Source organism: Gekko japonicus, unplaced genomic scaffold, assembly GCF_001447785.1.
Source record: "Gekko japonicus isolate JY-2015 unplaced genomic scaffold, Gekko_japonicus_V1.1 scaffold2563, whole genome shotgun sequence".
NCBI lineage: Eukaryota > Metazoa > Chordata > Lepidosauria > Squamata > Gekkonidae > Gekko > Gekko japonicus.
The window spans coordinates 168,967-181,111 of NW_015170350.1; positions in this window are offsets into that span (position 1 = coordinate 168,967).

Consider the following 12,145-nt stretch of genomic DNA (forward strand, 5'->3'; position numbering starts at 1 on the left):
TCCTGCCACTTCAGGGGGGATTTAAACTGTTGGATGTGTTTTATTGCATTGCCCTTTTTTGTGATCTTAGATAAGATTTCATTACTTTTATCCTTTAAAAAAAACCTGGTGGATCAGAGGAATCTTATACTTTCCTTCTTTCAGACCATGAACTTTGGATTATGGATGGAGTTGGCAGACTTTGTGCAGCTGTTAGAGTCTATCATAGTTCTATATTCATTTAATGAATTATATTTGCTATTTTAATACCATATATGTAACAAGTTTTTTTGTAAAAATTTCTGGTAACATATCTATTTGTGTGCTGGTCTTTGACCATAATAAATGACACATTCATTCATGCCTCAGGAGGGGGAGGGAGGAATAAAAATAATGGACCTGAATTTTCATGGCCCCCCAAAATTCCCAGACTGGTAACAGCACTTTTGAAAAAACAGGATAACAAAAATAGTGGCCTTCCTGAACGTCAGATCCAAAATTACTGTAATTTTTAAAATCACATACCCCTGTTTTTATTGTGACAGATATTCATTTCCCCTCACAGCTGGCATCTTGAACCCAAAAGGTCTTGAGGTATTTTGTTTTTGCACTGCTGGTATTTTAGAGTTAGAAGATTGGGGGTGGGTTGTCCCATGCACCTAGTCCACGGGGCCACAACATTTTTGATCCTGCGGGCACCTTTAGAATTCCGATACAGGGTGGCAGGTGCAACCACAAAATGGCTGCTGTAGGAGGTAGAGCCACACACTGTTTACCTTCAATCACACAGTGAAGATCCTGCTTAACTTCAATCACAGTATCCCAGTGCTGTGGTGGCAGCTGCTGCTAAAGCAATTTTTTTTAACAAATCTGCGCAGCAAATCAGACCCCCAATGGCCAATCAGAGGCCCTGCTGGAGAAAAGTGCCACCTGGTCCCACCCACTTTCTAAAAACACTTCACAGGCACCAGGAAAGGTGTCAGCAGTTGCTATGGTACCTATAGGCACCACATTGGGGAACCCTGCTCGAGTTTATGTAAGCCAAAGGTCTTTCAGACACATATATAACTGATCTTGAGGGGGCACAGAGGAGCTAGATAACGTGTGTGTGAAGTGCCTTCAAGTTCCACAGAGCCTGTAAAACATAGGCTCCGGTCACACGGGCAGGAAACTGCGGGGGGGCAATGGGTTCCATCTCTGATTGGCCTCCTCCTGTCTCCCTCTCTCCCCCTTTTCTCCCCTCTCCTTTCGGATTAGACAGATTAGCATCTTTTATGTTGCTAGTTTATAGTGTTATGTATTTTATTATATATTATTAGGTATTTTATTGTATTTATTGTATATATGCATTCGACGTATTAATGATTTGTTAAATGCTTTTTAAAAAAATCACTAAAGTTACCCACTCTGAGCCTGGACACAGGAAAGAGCAGGATACAAATTAAATAAATCCAGGGGTCATTGGGGGGGGGGACACAGGGGGACGCCATCCCCCCGGGGGGGGGGGGGGAGGGCAGGGCCTGGAGCCCCCTGCTGGTGCCCGCTGGGGGTCGCCGCCGGCTGTGGGGAGGACACACTTCCGGTGATGTCAGGGGGTGTGGCATATGCTAATGAGTTATGCTAATGAGTCCCCCTAGCTCTTTTTCTACAAAATGACCCCTGAGAGCAGGATACAAATTCAATAAATCAAATCAAAGTCACAGCCATAGGATTTTCAAGGCAGGTGATTAAGCAGAGTGCCTTCCTCTGCAAAGTCTTCCTTGGTAGTCTCCCATTGAAGTGCCAGCCCTGCATAGCTTCCCAGATCTGATGAGATCAGGCTATTGTTCTATACTATTCCACATCCTGGGCTGGATAATGGGACAAGCATTTCTTTTTAAGAGGTACATTTAAGAATTATGTTTTCCCTCAGGCTGAAAACTGCTATGAAACCATTGGGGTGCCATGCCTATCAATTGATCAGTGTGGGAGTATCATGAATAGGGACCATTTATCACAATGCCATAACAACATCAGATTTAAATTCCTCAGTGGGGCACCCCCCCCCCCGCTATGTATAGTTCATGTCTGGTAAAGGTATAATATAAAGCTGCACTCACAGAAAATTCCTCAGCTCAACTAGACTGTTACGTGCTTTAAGACACAAGTATAAATGAAGAAATGCAAGTTAGAGGGCCATTCAGCACAGAGACAGGAAGACAAACAGCACACAGATGGCTTCCGAGAGAAGTTTTTGCTGACTCAATTGATACATGTAGTTGATACACAGATTCTGGGAAATGTCTGTGTAATTTTAACTTCATGCCACACCAAGAAATGGCATCAAGCCTGTATAGGATAAAAAGTCAAAATGAAGGGAATCCCTTTCATTTGCTTGTTTTCTAGCATTCTTCCTTAGATTCCTGAGTTCAAATGAAACATATTCTGACAAAATGATAGAAGCTGGGAGACTGCAAATTCATAGTGTCCTATGGTAGGGTCAACAATTATATCAATGCATTTTCTTGTTTTGTACAAAAGGCAGAGGACAGTCAACAGGAAAAGGGGAGAAAGGAAGAGATTTGGCTGTGAGATTTCAAAAAATCCTCCCCGTCTCGTCTGGCTTTTGGTTTGGGTGAGGCTTGACTTAGAAAAGAGGAAAATGATGTAAGCCATTTTGAGTAAACGGTGGTATAAATGACATAAATAAATAGTTCGGGCACTGGTTTGGGAATTCCTGCTTCATGGACTTTCAAGAAGAGTCCTCGTCCTCAAAAAATGAGATTCTATATTATGTTGAAGGGTTCTAATGAATAACCTATATAAGATTATATAAGCAGTGGAACAGTCTGCCTTGGGAGGTGGTGGATGCTCCTTTGCTGGACGTTTTCAAGCGGAGGCTGGACGACCATCTTTTGGATATGTTGTAGGGCTATCTTTTGGCTATGCTCCTGCAGAGTGCAGGGGGTTGGACTAGATGACCTGCAAGGTTCCTTCCAACTCTTAACATTTTATGATTATATGATTCTGTGATTATCTTGAGTTCATCAGTATCCAGCATTCATAGAATACAGATTCCTTTTTTATAGCCCATCATTATATGATTCTGTGATTATCTGTGATTATCTTGAGCATCAGTATCAGACCTCAATCCCATTCATAGAATACAGATTCCTTTTTTATAGCCCATCACGGTCTCTAAAAGTGAAACAAAGTGTTCTCTTAAATATAACAATTGTGCACCATGTTCATTCAACAGGTTATTCTTGTTGTTTGCCCAGCAACTTTGGAATTCCCTTCACTGAAGCTTGAACAAGAACACCTTTCAGAAGCATCTATATCTTAATAGCAAAGGTGGCCAAATCTTTGGATACTTGAATCTGGTGACTGGAGATGTGAGCAGGCAAGAGAGATTATTTCTACAAACCTGAAAAGGGGTCCAGGTTTGAAGAAAAATGTGAAATCTTTTTTTTTTTAATAACCACAAGGTTTAAAAATAAACCAAAATGGTAAAACTAATGGATTCTATCAGTGGCTGTTGCTAGGCAACCACAGTACTCCAAGCTTGGTTATGTCAGTAAAAGGCAGGGGGAGGGGGCAGGACCCTTTCCAGGCCTATTTGAGGGAAGACTCCACCCTCCAACTGGGGTTGCCAAACTCCAGGTGGGGGTTAGAGATGATGCAGAATTACAACTGTTCTCCAGATGACAGAAATCAGTTTCTTGGAGAAAACTGAGATGACCAGTTTGTTATGCACAGCTTAGTTTTTTAAAGGGGCTTTCTGAGCAGCTGTCTAAAGGGGATTTCTTGGGCAGTGAGCCCCAGGAGGTGGCTGCAAACAAAAGCACCTTTAAACAGCTGATCAGCATGGAGAAGTTTGCCAAATAGCACAGAGCAGTTTGCCAAATGGCATGAAGCAGCACAGAGCAGTTGAGCTAGCTGCCGAAGAAAGCTCCTTTAAACAGCTGAGCCACATGGTGCAGTTTAAACTTTAAAGGGACTGCACAAGAAAGCCTGAAATGGCTCAGTGGCATTGAGCCCCAGCTGCTCAGTTGTTTTTGTGGCTTTCTGATGGAGCCGAACGCAGGGGTTTAAAGGGACAGAGTCCCTGCTTTCTGCTCTGGCCAATAACTGGCATGAACCACATAAATTTATTTATTTAAATTTATAACCCACCCTCCCCGCGAACTGCCTTAAAAGTAGACCCATCATGGACTTCAGTTCTTGAACCACAAACAGGACAATATTCATCACAAATGTTGCTTCATGGTTCAGTTTGTGCCCATCCCTAGAGTGTGGGTTCTATAGATTATACCCCGCTGTGGTTGTCGAACTTTGGCCCCGGTCACACGGGCCAGATAACACGGGGGGAGGTGTGTAGCACAGCAAGCGTTTCACGTTTGTGTGCATGCGCAGTTCCACGGAGCAGCACTGCTTTCAGTTACGTGTTTGTGCGCATGCGCTTACGAAAAACATCCGATTTTGGGAGACTTCTGGTTTATGGCAGCGCGCTAGCAGACTCACCTCCCGGACCTCCCGGGGGTGAAGCTGCGCTCCAGCCAAAGGAGGGGGTGCGCAGGCTCGCTAACCCCCCTAGGGGTCCGGCGAAGGGACCCTGGCCATGGAACTTCAAAGAGGTGGCCTCTTCGATGGCGGAATGCCAGAGAATTGAGGCGCCTCTTCATTCCGATGGTCCTACGTGCTGTGAGACTGAATGGGCTTAAGTGACGCTGACCGGGACAAGCGCAGGAGATCGAGCATCAGAAATGAAGCTGAAAGTGAGGTCAAAAGACCAACTATGAACGTGAGTCAGTTTTAAAGCGTTTTAAAAGAAAAAAGATAGCTCCCCCCCCCCCCCCACTGAACGGAAAAAAGGCGAGCGGGGGAAAGACGCCTCCCATGTGCATGAACTTTTGAGCGATTGAGGGAAGGAGCAGAAGAAAACATGAAGGAAACTGTCTAGAAGTACTTACCAGAGCGCGTTCAAGCATTCAAATTCATATTCAGAGACTTTTTAAAAAATTGCAGAAGTAAACAAATGATAAAGATGGCGGGGAAGAAGGACAAAGAAAAACTTTTGAAATCGAAAGGGACTGAGAGCCCGAAACCAGAAGCTACCAGTGAGGTGGCAAGGTCTATAGCAGAATATATGCGTCCTCTGCTGGAACAGCTGAATAACTTCAAGGAACAGATGTCAACAATGACTATATGTATTACCTCTCAGCAAACCTAGATAAATGAGACATTGCAAATAATGAAACAAAATACTGAGAAGGTAAATGATGTGGTTGCAGTTACTCAAAAGGTGAAGAAAAAAGTGCAAAAGCTGAAAAGGAAAGATCAGCTGCTGATATTGCAAATGGAAAAGGCCAACATGATACTTCGCTTCCAGGGCAAGCCAGAGAATAAGGGGGAGAATCTTAAAGAAGTGATGAGCGAACTACTAGCCCCAGTGACAGAGATGAAGGGCTAGCACACCAGACCCTCTGACAAGCAGAAGCATCTGGAATCGATTACTTCCCCCCTCCTTTCCCATTGCCTCATCTCCAAGTTGGCCAAAGGGGGGGGGAGAAAGGGAACCCAGCAGAAGCTTCTGCATGACAATGGGCCAGTGCTCACCCTGCTGCCAGACAGAAGCATCTGAAAGGAGCATGCTACCTCTGTGGAGCAACTCCAAAGACTGATGGGGTTTAAAAGTAAAAAAAACACAACCCTCTCTGGAATTGCGCTGCAGTGGCGGCACACTCCCTTAATTGAAGGGAAGGTAATTTGCCTCCCCTTCAATGATGGAAGCCTGCCCCCCCACAACTGGAGAGGATCATTATACCCTATGGAGTCCCTATGGAGACAGTCCCTGATCTGGTCCGGATCTTCCTCAGCTAAGAATGTATATTCATGAAGATGTTTTTGGCTTACAAGATCAAAACATGCCTGAATGGCTAACAACAACAACATTTTTAATTTCAGAGTTTTTGTAAAAACATCTGTCTTGTTTGTTTATGGATCCAACTATCCACAAATTCGGCCATGTCAAGAATTCAATAGATTTATTATGACTGATTTATACTTTGATTTTATCAGCCAAAAATATCTTCATGAGAAAACATTGTTAGCTGTGGGAGATTCAGACTAGTAGGAAAGTACCTAGCCAACTGCCGTCCATCATTGATGGTAGCTGAAAATACTTTGGGTCAACCTTCACCCATAATAGAAGCAGCACCTGTAGCTATATGAAAGGAATTTTCTCAGTGACCATTGTTTGCCAAACACAGCAGTATTTCCAGCCTTCAAGCATTTGTTTCTGTCAGTAAAATGTAGGGGGAGAGAGCATGTCACACCTGACAGCAGCCACTGGACAACTTGACACCATGTAACTTGCATAACCCAAGCAGGCCCAGCTGCTTCTTACTGCTCAACAGTTGCTGCCCCATGAGGTGTTGTGTAGTGGTGGTGGTATGTAGTTCCCTGGCCATAAAGGGCTTTAAAGGTAAGAACCAGCACCTTGAAATGAGTTTGGTATGCTATTGGCAGGCCCTGCGGAACTGTGAAAAGTCCCGCAGGACCCTGGTCTCCCCTGGGAGCTCATTCCACTAGAGTGGAGCCACCACCGAAAAAGCCCTGGCCCCAGTCATCACCAGCCTGGCCTCCTTAATGCTTGGGAGGACCAGCTGATTCTGGACCCCTGATCACAGTGCTCTCTGGGGCACATATGGGAAAGGCGGTCCCTTGGGTATGTAGATCCCTGGCCATAAAGGGCTTTAAAGGTAAGAAGCAGCACCTTAAAGCGGATCCGGTATGCTATAGGCAGCCAGTGCAATGCCCTTAGCACACACTGAATGTGCTCCCGGAAAGGGAGATCCATCAACAGCCTGGCCGTGGCATTTTGTACCAGCTGCAGCTTCCAGATCTGTGACAGGGGCAGCCCCTCTACCAATCATGGACTAGGGGGTGTGGGTAGGAGTGGCTTTATTTATCTGGGAGGCTTACTCCTTCAGGGCGCTTCCACCACCGGGGATCACGGGCATTGCGTGTGCAAGCATAGTATGGGAAGTTGAGGAGAGTATGGTGATTTGGCTAGTGTACCAACCACGCAACACACTGGCCAATAGCCTACGATCCCTGGTGGAGGCCTTATCAGACTGGGCCTTCGAGCACCCTGGGCTGATAATCCTGGGTGACTTCAATTTCCATGCTGATGACATGACCTCTATACAGGCAGCGGACCTAGGGTCATCCATGGTGGCCCTGGGACTCTCCCAATTCGTAACAGCCCCCACTCACTGTTTGGCAGTGCCATGGTCGGACCACTTTGCCCTGAAGGTGTCAGGTTCAACAGTCAATCAAGTGGAGTACAGTCTTCCAAGAAGCATATACTTTATTGTCAGTACTATTGATCATGAACACAAGCACTGTTAGGAATGAGTAAAACGGGAAAGCTTACTAAGATATACAAAGTTCAAATGACACCCCCCACACTTGTGGGCCAATTGGCCTGATTCCCATGGCAGGAAGGAATAACCGATGCAGCTGAGCTGGGAAACGAAACCAGTCACACGTTTGATTAATATGAAGACACTACAACTAGAGAGTGGTACAAGGTTACAGATAACAGGAGAAGCTTTTAGAGAAAGGAATGCGGCACCCCACCTACTGGGGGCCTAGAGGATATTCAGAGAGGTGGCTGAATAAAGCCTGCCCCACCTCCCGATTCCTGGTATTCCAAGGAGTTCTCCCATCCAAGTACTTGCCATAGTCAACCCTGCTTAGCTTCTGAGATCTGACAAGATTGGACTTGCCTAGGCTACCCAGGTCAGGACCGCCAACAGTGCAATCTTATGCAGAATTACTTGAATCTAAACCCATTAAAATCAATAGACTGGAGTAACTCTGCATAGGGTTTTACCATAAGCCACAGTAATTAACTATATATTTTTTAAAGTAGGGACTAACAAGTTTGATTATTACAAATGATGATTAAAACAACATGTATTTCAAATATTTTAATATCATGGAATAACAGTCAGATTCTTTGCAAAGTAACCCAATTCATTGTAAAGGTACTTAAAAAGAAGATACGAAACCAGATACATTTCAAACTGAGTCATTCACTCTTAGCATTAGAATAAATGTATGCATTAAACATTAGGCTACCAAACTGAGAGGAAATGTATGTGCTATTTGCTGGTAACTATAGAATATCTTCTGTCCCTACTCATGTAGGAATTTAGCTTAGTTTATTTAGGGTTTTATAAGGGATAGGTAACACGTAAAATTTTAGTTTAGGAACACTGGTATCTGTTCAAATAGGGTACATGGTCAAAGGCCAAACAGCATCCTGGCATTGCTTCGCATAGGACATTTTTCCAATACTGAGCAAAATGTTTATGAAGGAAAACAGTTGTAAGTAGAATGGCCTTCAGTATCAGTGTAGTTTTGTAATTCAAATGCTAGTATTAATTTTCTTTGAGTCCACAATTCCATAGATGTGTACAATCAGGGGTCATTTCCTGCAGGAGCGCACAGGAACGGAGCTCCGGCAGTAAAGAGCCCAGGGGGCGGGCACATGCAAGAAGCCCTGCCCCCTGCTCTCAGCAGCCGTCAGTCAGAGCAAGAAGCAGTCAGGTAAGTTGCAGTGGGTGTTGCCTTCTGACACACTTCTGGTGATGTCAGGGGTGTGTGGCACATGCAAATAAGTTATGCTAATGGGTCATGCTAATGAGCTCCTGCACCCCTTTTCCTACGAAATGACCCCTGTGTACAATTGAACAAAATATAAAATCACCAATCATTCCCCTGTCACATAAACAGGGCCTCCCCCATTAATACTGCCTATGACCACAGTCGCAGACTCCCATGGTGTCCCCAAGTCATTGCCATGTTCTGGGAACTGCCCATTAGTGTCTTCCAGGATTATTATTTTTTTAAACTTCGGGATTATGAGCATGATTGCCTTGACCTGGATGGCCCAGGCTAGCCCTGTCTCATCAGATCTCAGAAGCTGAGCAGGGTTGGCCCTGGTTAATACTTGGACTAGAGACCACTAAGGAAGAGGCAGGCGATGCCAAACCAACTATGTATCTCTCTAAAGGGTCATCATAAATTGGCTAGGACATGATGTGATGGCACTTTCCACCACCATGAGCATGACTAACAAAGAGTAATGATTCATGGTACTACTTATAGGGTGACTGATGCAAAAAGATTTGTGTGTTTAGCTGTGGGAGTTCTCCTTTAAGGAGAAAAAAATGAAGTGACCTATGACACATGGTGACCACATTTAAGAAAGAATGGGTTTCCATCCGTTTAAGAGCACTGTGGAGGACACCACTGCAGCAATGGAGAACAATATAGGCACTGAAACGTTGGCCTGATTCGTGCCTTTCCTGGATAGCCTTGGCTAGCCTGATCTCATCAGATCTCAGAAACTAAGCAGGATTGACACTTGTTAATATTTGGATGGGAGAACACCAAGGAATACTAGGACCACTACACAGAGACAGGCAATGGCAAACCACCTCTGAAAGTCTCTTGCCCTGAAAGCCCTAGAGTAGGGCTGTCAAACATGCAGACCGCATGCCAGATCTGGCCTGCACAGTGCTCAAGACCATCTCCCAAGCAACTTCCTTCTCCTGCTTCCTTTCCCAGGGCTGCTCCTGCAGCCACACCCTAGCTTGCTTGCTTTCCCCCCAGCTCTCTAAGTGGCTCTTTGCTTCCTGCCTCTTGACTCTCTCCCCCCTTCCTCTCTTTCTCTTTGTCTCTCTCTCTCTCACACAGACAGACAGAGAGAGCTTTGTGGCTGCTTCATGTCAGAGAGATACAAAGACAAGCCTGCCTGCCTCTCCCTCTCCCTTTCTCTCTCTCTCTCTCTCTCTCTCACACACACACACACCTTCTGCTTTCCTGTAAATGGAGTCTGTACTCTGAATAGTGGCACTATACAAAGAAGAACACTCGATTAACACCCAAGAACCCTCAGGCCATTTGAACTTTCCCAACAGGATTGGCTGAAGGCCTGACTATGAATAGGAGTGAAGAGCATTAAAAAACACAATCAAACTACTCAGAGGTCTTGAAAAACCTAACAGAGGATGCATCTAGGTGTATAGCTGGATCCCACCCCCCCGAACTTATTGTAAAGTATTACAGTTTTGTAGGGCCTGTAAAACGGAGCTGTTCTGGCAGGCCCTTTGGTTGAGGCAGCGGACATCTACCAGTTGGCCTCCCTTATTGCTGCTGTATGAGATCATCATGGCTCAGTGTTGGCCCATTTATTTATTTCCTGGCTGTAGAAACTAAAGATATTGCACTGCCCACTTTAAATGTTTTAAACTGGTTTTATTGTACTGATTCAATATTGCTATTTTATTTGATTGGATTATTTTAAGACTGTATTATATTTATTCCTGTGAGCCGCCCTGAGCCCACTTATGGGAAGGGTGGGATATAATAATAATGATGATGATGATGATGATGATGATGATGATGATGATGATGATGAGTTATTCAATATAAACAAAATGCAAACAGCTATTGTTTTAAAATTCACATTGAATACAGTGTATGTTTATACTAAGTGACTCCTGAATGCTAGGATGTTATATTTTCAATAAGTAACATACGACATTGCTCAACATGACTCAAATCTGAAAAATAAATATTTGCTCACTAGTACTTTTTGTGGAAATCAGCTAGAGAGAACTTTGTGTGCTATGAGTCTTTTCCAAGAAGATTTCCGTGGCAAGTTCCACTCAGACCTTTGAATGTTTGTTAACCTAACATGGTTTTCTTTTTTGTGTACTTTATTTCCTTTTCCTATGATACTTCTGGAAGGAAAAAAACCACTTTGTCACTTATTTGTACTCCAATTATCCAAAGTTCAAATTAGCGCCTACGCTTCTTTTCCCATCTAGTCACATGATGAGCTTAGCTTTAATTTAAGACAGGGGAAAACATTTGAAAATGACAACAAAAGGCCCTGGAAAAGTAAAGGTTATATATGAGTGAGATGAAAACCCTCATAGGCAGCCCTGACCTGGATAGCCCAGGCAAGCCAAACCTAGCTATAAATGAGGCCTACCTGGTATGGCATATACGTCCTGTTTTAGCAGTTACTCAGACTGCAAAACTAGAAGGTGAGCTATCACACGTAATAATTCAAGAACAAGTTTCTAAAATGGTTTCTACAGTCAATTGGGTTGCCAAAAGGCCTAGAGGAAAATGGCCTGTCCCTTTTAATAGAGACTTTTAATATGCAGAAATGGGTGACTCATTCTCTTCACTCCACTTTCACTCCATTTTCAATGCACTTTCCAACTAGGGTTGCCAAATGTTACTTACCTCCTTGGCGGGGGACTCTCTTGTACATCACCCAGAGCATGGCATAAGCTGGGATAGGGTAATTAATAAATTGAATGAATAATAATAACAACAACAGCAACACAAAATTGTTGTTTGTGGGGTCACAAATGTATCTGGCCTTGTGTCAGAAGCAATTGCATATATTGGAGATAGTAATAGCACCAATATGTACCTTTCAGTTTAAGTCCTAAGAGTACAAGTAAAATCACTTTATCAAGTCCAATGTAACATATATAAATAACATCACTATAGTATATTGATGTTACATTGGCCCTGATAAGGCAATTTTACTTATTCTCTTAGGCAGGGCTCGTTTCGAGCTGGAGTGGCGCTCCGGTAGTGATGGAAGGTGCACCGCCCCCACACCTGGCCCTGCCTCTTCCCGAGTGGCCCCTCGACTTGCTGCGGGACAGGCTCCTGCGTCTCTCAGCGTCTTCCCTCATTGGCCCATCCTGCCTCCTTGCTTCCCACCAGCCACACCCCACTAGGCCCTCAGCTGCCCTCCCGTCGCCATGGCTGGGGAGGACTTGCCGTGGGACCGGCTCCTGCGTCTCTCAGCGTCTCCCCTATCTGCTCGCTGGCCCATACCGCCTCCTCGCTTTCCACCAGCCACACCCCACTAGGCCCTGAGCTGCCCTCCCGTCGCCATGGCTGGGGAGCTCCATCCATGCTGTTCCCTTCCTGGCGCGCTTCCCCCGGCCGCCCCAACACCATCCCTCCATCACAGGCTCTTCCCTGCCATTCCCAGCTCTGGGGTGGGGGGAGGGTCTGGGAAAGAGGTGCCTGGTGTGGCAGAGCAAGCTCTGGAAAGAGGGGAGTTGGCATAGAG